Below are 8,305 nucleotides of genomic sequence, written 5' to 3'. Positions count from 1 at the left end.
TACTTGTCCTCTCTAAATGAATCAGCTGTGGCTGAGAGAAAGGGAGAAATGCCACATTATAAGAATAGGCCGTTTCTGTTGCAAATTTATAGATAGAAAGGGGATAAAATGGGTTGACCCTGCAAACAAAGGGTTATTAGAAATTGTAAGTGATAGAACGAGAATTCTGAATCAAGTCCATCTGATTCTCAAGCCCTTTTACATTTACTATGCACACGGCCTCCTAGATATTTTAAAAGTCAAATAATTAGGAGAAACAGTTCTTGTATATACCAAAACATGGACACTGCAGAAAACCAACTTCAGACTTACAATAGCATGCACAAGTTACTCTAAAACTAAGGAGAATATTAATAAGGTTATTAGATTTTTATAAGATTCAAAATGTAATGCAGCCATCCCAAAGCCCTATGATAAAGATTGTTTTCTCCTCAAGGGTCTAGCATCCACATCAGTAGCTCTCCAATACAGTAACCACCAGCTGTATAGTTAATTAACTTTAAATTCATTAAAACAATAGTTTCCAAGGTCAAACAAATTGAAGGCAATGCTAGGTTAGGGTATATCTGAAAGCTTTTGATATGCAAATGTGTCTTGTGAATTTCAAGGAGGATGTAATAATATGCCACACTTCCTACACTTATTTGACCCCGGCTCGCTTTAGTTTGGCAGGGTTTTCTCACTGGACACAAAATTCAGCCCTAAAGTACTAAGATTGGTCTTCACGGGCGACTTGCCTGAAGATAATTTCAAAGGAATACTTGTTCCAGAATATTTTAAGGTTTGAAAACATCATTGTAATAGGAATGTTCCCAGGTTGATCATGAAAGGCATAGTTTGAGCATATGTTCTGTTTTAGTCATCAACAAAAGTTGCTTTCTAGATACTCGGTGTGTTTAAGTGACAGAAATGTTTGGAAGTAAAGAAAACAAGAAGAAAATGGCTATGAAGCCATAGAGAAGAAAAACTAACCCTTAATCTGAATTAGGCTTGGCTTCCAGGATTTAAGTTGTCATAAGTAATGATATGATGGATAACTCCTTTTGAAATTGAGTATGATTGTTAAGGAAATAGTATAAGAGGTTTCTAGCAATCCTTAGGGATGAGGTAATTATTTTTCCTAGCCAAATCTCATCTGGCAAGGATGTAACTTTCTTTCCAAACTGCCCCGTAATGCATGTGCTTTGGTTAGGTCGGTCCACAGGTAATACAGAACTTGGCTACCCCATGGCACATCACAGTTCTTCATTTACTTTCCAATCTTTCTTGGCTACACGGCTTTTGATACAGTGAGAGGGCCTGTAATATCTGCATTTCTTGTTCCAAGTGTGAGTTGATTCTGATAACCAAGCCAGATTCTGAGGCTTTTGGCTACATTTGTCTCAAGAAATGTGGTAGGTGAAAGGTACTCTGCAGTAACTATTTCAAATACTAGTTAAATATGTAGTTCTAGAAAGATTTGGCTCAAAATCAAATAACACTCCCATAATGAACAGTATTTGAGTGAAAACAGAAGCTACCACACAGAAGTACAGCTGTCAGGAAATACCAGATTTCAGTCATGTCATATGAATCCAGCTTCATGTTGTGTTAGAGTCACAAAATTGCCTAGAAGACCACACATATTAGGGCACGCTAAATAGTTGGCAGAAATATTTGGAACCTAGGTTTAAACACAAATTTAAAAAGCTAATAAAATGAAGAAAAAGCATTCTATAAAATTCAACAACCATTTATAGATAAAAACTCTTAGCAAAATAAGACAAAAACTTCTTAAATCTGGAGAAGGTCAAAGACAGAAATAAAAGGCCTACTGCTAACATCATACTTAATGAAGAACTGAAAACATTCTAAAATAAGAAACAGGACAAGAACATCTGCTTTCATTGCTTTTATTCAACATTGTGCTAGAGGTCCTGGCCACTGTAATAAGGCAAGAAAGAGAAACAAAGGTATGAAGACTGGAAAGAATAAAATAAAACAGTTTTTAGGTAAAAACGACATGATTGTATACATAGAAAATCTTAAGGAATCTACAAAATAACAGCTAGAAATAACAAACGAGTTTATCAAATTTGTAGAATATAGGTCAATCTGTAAAAAATCCACTTAATATTTACATACTAATGGCAAACAGTTTTAAAAATTAAATAAAAATTTATTTGCAGTAGCACCGACACATAAAATACTTAGGAATAAATATAATAAAATTATAAAATAATGCTAAGAGATATTTAAGAAGACTTAAATTAATGGAGTATACATATTCAGAAACTTGCTTTCTTGATTCAAAGCTCAATGCTGTAAGACGTCAGTTCTCTACAGATAGTGCATTCCCAATCAAAATCCCAGAAAACTTTTTTTTCCCACAGAAATTGACCAACTGGTTCTAAAAGTCATATGTACATGCAAATAACCTAGAGTAGCCAAAACAACTTTCAAAAGAAGAACAAAGTTGGAAGACTTAACCTATCTAAATTCAAAATTTATTGTGAAGCTATAGTAATTAAGATACCGGTATTATGATAGATAAATGGATGAGTGGAATAAAATAGACAATCGAAAAATAAACCCACACATTTATGGTCAGTTGATTTTTTACAAATGTGCCAAGCAAATTCAGTGGAGAAGAAGAGTTTTTTCAACAAAAGGTACTAGAATGATTGGATATTCATATGCAAAATAACAATTAACTTTGGTCTACACTTCAGACCATAGACAAAAATGTACTCAAAATAAATCATACACCCAAGTGAAAACTCTAAAACTATTAAGCTTTTAGAACAAAACATAGGATGAAATCTTTGCAACTTTGGTTTAGAAAAAGATTTTTTAGTTATAGCAACCAAAGCTCAACTAATAAAAGAAAAAAACTGACTAATTGAACCTCTTCAAAATTAAGAACTTCTGCTCCTAAAAAAACACTATTGAGAGAATGAAAAGACAAGCCATAGAGAGAAAAATCACACAATTGATGAAAGACTTCTATCCAGAACATAGAAAGAACTCTCAAAAGTCAACAATAAGAAAACAAACAATCCAATAACAACAAATGGACAAAGGGCTTGAACAGATATTTCATTAAAGAAGACATAGAGATGGCAAACAAGCACATGAAAAAATGTTCGACATTACTAGTCATTAAGGAAACGAAAAGTAAAATTACAATGAGATACCATTTCACTAGAATAGCTAAAATTAAAATCAGACAACATCAGATGTAGGCAAGGATGTTGAGCAACCAAAACTTGCTATAAAATCACTTTGAAAAACTCTCTGGCAGTGTCATTTAACTTAAACACATGCCTCCTTAATAAGTCACCATTCCACCGCTAGATAATAACTCAAGAAAAATGGAAGCATAAACTCATAAAAAGACTTGTGTAAGAGTAACATGCCAGCTTTTTTCATAGTTGCCCCAGTTGATACAATCCAAATGCCTATCAAATGCTTATACACAAAGTGTGTATATTAATACAAGGAATATTACTCAGCAGCAAAAAGAATGAAGGACAGATACCTACAATGACAGAGATAAATCTCAAAAATATACTGAGCCTAAGAAGCAAGACAGAAGAGAGTACACACTGTATGATTCCAAGTATATGAAGTTCTAAAACAGCAATATAATCTATGATGATAGAAATCAGAATAATGGTACTTGTGCGATAGGAAAATGGAAATTTATGAAGTGATGAAAATATTTGGTATCTTGATTGGGTGGGGGCATAATTTGGCCAAAACTCACATAATTGTACACTGTACTTTTCACTATATACAAAATGCATCTAAAAAAATAGCCATTGACTCTAAACACGCACTTTTGAACTCTTGCTTAAATACTTCATACGGCATTTTTGTTGTTGTTGCTGGTGGTGGGTGGTCTTTGGCTTGAAAAAGAAATTCTTAAGAATAAACTGTAAGTTATATGTAAAGTTATTCATCCTATTATGCAGAGGAGTCACTTGGGCAAACCATTCTTGTTTCATTATGGGCACATCTCATTATGCATAGAGGGAGCAAAGTGACTCGATAATTGCACTGCCATCAAAGCAAATGACAGAGCCCGTCAAGAAACAAGTGTACAGGCAGATTCACATTTGAACCCTGGCTCTAGCATTTCCCAGCCATTTGACTTTGGGTAAATTACTGAGCTTCTTGTTCTCTTAGCTCTTCACCTATATAGATAAAGGGTATAATTCCTACCTCGCAGAGTTATTAGGAGACCAGATAAAAAAGTGCATACAGGTTGTTAGCATGGTGTGTGTTAACAATAATAGTAAAATGAAGATTTCTCTTAATATAGATATACAATACTCTAGAGGATTTTGGAATGTTACTTAGAAATTTGTCTGAGTTCCCAGAAATATTTCCTTAGATGTTTTTCCTACTAAATGAATAAGTTAGTTTGTGATAAAAAATTTGGTCTCATGGATTCATATCTCTCACCCTTCCACAAGATTATTTTCCCCTCCTACTCCCATCTTTATCTTTCATTCTCTCCTCTAACTTGACCACCCTAAGAGAGGAGAGGTTCTCAGATTCCCATTTCACACAACTGAGATGCAACACTTTATTTTACATATCATTGAGATCTGGATTACTTCAGGATAGCTAAGATCTTCCATGGAAAAGCATGGAACCTAAGCATGCATTCACAGAGCGGGTGAAATGTGCCCATCTCACAAGGTTTTGAATGTCGGAGTCTGTGCCAATCTGATGATACTCGACGAGCACAAATACATCCAATTTAATAGGTTCCTACAAAGGAGATAAGCTTCCAGAATGGCCTGAGTTGTATCCTGAGCTATACAGTGTCCTCCTCTGACTCTGGTCCCCAAAACAAAAATTTTTATATCGCCACCTTTCACAGCTAAGGGGTCTGTGTGACACGGCAAAAGTGGGTTACCTTTTCAGGTCTTAGTCAAATAGATTTGAGAATAGAGCTCAAGTAGCCTAGAACTCACAACTCTCCCACAATGCCAAGGCCAGAGCCCAGCTGCCAGAGATTTCTCTTTACCTTGGTTATAGTTTGGGCCAGGTAGGGGCATTCCCGGGACACTGTGGTGCACCAATTAGCCTGTGGCCTTATCGGACTGTCTGGAGCTCAGTGTTCTATCTTGTCTGAATGACCACAGTATGTGCTCTCTGTTCCTGTCATCGACTCCTGTGCAGACCTGGGGAGCGCTCAATATGCCCTGAAGTCAAGCAGATTTGAGTTCAAGTCCTGCCTTACTGACCACGGAACCTTGGGCCAGTTCAAATTTCTCAATCTCTGCCTCTGTAAAGTTGGTCTAATAACAGCACTTGTCTGTTTTTCTAAGGATTTAATGAGACACCATATGTAAAATGCTTACCAAAGGGCCTAGGACTTAACGTGCATCAGCCATTACTCTTATTGGACCTACTAATTGTAAGAATTTTTTGGATCATTCTCCAATTGTTGCCCAATTTGGATTGTCATTTCTGCGAAGGTAAAGACAGTTCGTATAGTCACTGTATGTCGGGTGCTGCTGGGGGTCGGAAGCAATGTCAATAACAGCTTAGTAGGTGATTATAGGTGACTCGATAGGCTTCTTGACATGATATGACCTGCTATGACTCTCCATGTACAATTTACATAATAAACAGGTAATTGACTTAATTGCTCTTGTACTGAAATGCTCTTCCCCAAAACTTTCTCTACATGTAGATGAAATATTTGTATGTATGGCTGATTCATATTACAATTTTATTTTCTTTTAAAACATGTATATCTTTTGGTAAGCCCAGGTTACACCTATTGGGATATTACTTGCTCTGTTTCTTTCTGAAAGAGGACAAGGGATCAAGGCATCATTTAGCAGATTACAAAGATTTTTTTTTTTTATTCTCCTAACTAGTACACTTACAGTGTATTTGTTACAGTAAAAAATGATGGCCATCGCCCCTAAAGGGAACACAGAGAATTGGGTGACACAAAGATAAAGGCCAGCTTGTTCCCTGCAAGAAGTGTCCTCAGGCGATCCAAGCTTTACCATGAGAAAACAAGAATATCCTCACTGCTGAAAATAGCAGAAGGTGACACAATTCATGTCAGGTTGCCAAATGACTTCAGCAGGTGCCTCAAGGGAGTCCCCTGACCTTGCGGTCCTTAGTGTTCGCATGCCCTGCCCAGAGCTTCCCGGGAACCTGCCTGCTTGGGATAAGGGACAAGGCTCTTTTTAGCAGAGGTCAAGGTGGGCCAGTGCGCCTGGGCATTGGTCTCCTCATTCATACCTGTCAAAATTGGAACAAAGCCAATGACCTTGCAGCTTTCAAGACCAACTAGTGTTGCTTATCTCCCTGAGGAGAGATGCTTGGAACCATTTTTACATGCTTTTCACATCCTTTTGTAAGAGACTGACATGAGGGAGAACCCATGAAACGAGGTCCAGAGAACCTCATTTCAATGGCAAGAGTCTTTTTTCTTCTTTGTGGCCTCTCCACACCACAGGCTCCCAGAAGGTGCAAGAGACCAGGATGGAGAATCTCGAAGATACACACGGATCACCAAAAAATTCTGGAATCCATTTTCTTCTGTTCAATCATCGCCTGACTTTCAAAGACAAAACAGTTCTCCAAGGCTATTGTCTATTCACATTCTCCAGGCTTCTGGTTGTTACTTTTCACTGGAGACTCTTGTGTTAGGTATGAAGTTAAATTAAAAATTGAGATGTGAAAAAAATGTAGTTTTAAAACATTCTGTGTGTGTGTGTGTGTGTGTGTGTGTGTGTGTTTGATAACAATTTATTTTCAATTTTGAGCTCCCATTTGGCCTAGGGGTAAAAACTTACTCTTAGCCAAATCAGTGTGCTCTTCTCTTTCTTCAAGGCTTCATCTATTTTCCAGGAGGCATACAACTGAAATGTCGAAACTGGGAGAGCAGAAAGGGTCATCTTGGCCTGAGTGTTCTCATGGCTGGCCTCTGTGAGATTCTCTTCTGCCCTTGTTCCTTATTCGAGTCTCTGCTGAAATAAAACATTCTGTGTGCTGTCTCTCTGTCTCTCTCTGTCTCTCTGTCTCTGTCTCTCTGTCTCTGTCTCTGTCTCTCTCTGTCTCTCTCTCTCTCTCTCTGTCTCTCTCTCTGTCTCTCTGTCTCTCTGTCTCTCTCTCTCTCTCCCACAACATCCCCATGTCTGCATCACTCTTAGGAGCACAGAAAACATATCACTGGTCCCAAGCCACTCTGGGGATGCCTTCTGAGAGATGCCTCACCCCCCCTCCCCCGCCCCCGACACACTTCCCAGGCATTTCTTCTGCTCCTCACCTTCCTGGGCATTGCAGAATCAGGTGGAGGAAGCGGTGGGAATTATTACCCATCCTAGCTTGCTCTAGATCCAGGGGCACAATCTGCTCTGCAGCTCAGGGGATCCTGTCCCTCCTGTTCCTCACTTTCCTATTTAGCTAGCCAGAACTCAGGACCCCACAGCATCTCAGCTCCATTCCACCTTTCCTCTCCTTCACTCCTCTAGTCCAGGGGTCCCCAACTTTTTTGGCACCAGGGACCAGTGCTCCTATGAGAATCTAAGGCCTGATGATCTTAATGTAGGGAGGAGGCAAGAGAATTAAAGTGTTAAATCAAGCTACATTCAGAGACTGCAATAGGCTGATCAGCTCTGCAGCCAGGCCAGAAGGACACCCGCAGAACAAAGGAAGCTTTCTACTGGGATTGCTAACAACCCATTTCCCACACCTGTGAAGGAGAAACAGGAAAAACAGAGTCTTTAAGTGGCTGCACTACACAAAATAAAATCGTTCGTTCCCTATGGCTAAAACCATAGGGAACCTGTGGATTAAAGGCTAAGAACTGCCCGCAGGCCTTTCACACTACATTCTTCCCCTCATTGTATGTCCATATCAAAGACGATGGGTAAACAAAGTCTTTAAACTATAACTCACAGGAACCAAAGAATGACATATAAACTGAATTCCCCTAACACTCAGGGGCTTTTCTTCAACTCATCTTAGGTTTTTGTCTTTGCATTTCCCCCTTTTTAAAAAACTTTCCTTTTGCCTCTAACTTTGGCGTCTGTGTTGAATCCTTTCTACCCTCGCTGCCAAGGACTGTCTTCTCTCAGTGCAGGGCTTGGTCTCCTTCCCATTTGGCGAGGAGATCACTTTGCCCTGGATGGAGCAGTATTTCTCAGGATTGTATGAGCTTGGACTCCCATGCTGGTGCAACTCATACGCTGATTTGGGGTGGCTCAAACTGTTTATATGGACTGTCCCCTACGCTCTACAAAAATATATGCCCAGCACTCCGCATACCCTAGGGGTAACTTTG

General features: G+C 38.8%; 1 pseudogene; it reads right to left on the bottom strand.

Annotated features, from left to right (window-relative positions):
- LOC102889472 overlaps nt 1-6,917 on the bottom strand; it is a 16,849-nt pseudogene extending 9,932 nt beyond the window's left edge.
- Nucleotides 6,918-8,305: the final 1,388 nt, after the last annotated feature.

This window comes from Pteropus alecto, unplaced genomic scaffold (assembly GCF_000325575.1).
Source record: "Pteropus alecto unplaced genomic scaffold, ASM32557v1 scaffold121, whole genome shotgun sequence".
Taxonomy (NCBI): domain Eukaryota; kingdom Metazoa; phylum Chordata; class Mammalia; order Chiroptera; family Pteropodidae; genus Pteropus; species Pteropus alecto.
The sequence above is the reverse complement of the archived record's forward strand: the minus strand, read 5'-3'. Positions and strand labels throughout refer to the sequence as shown.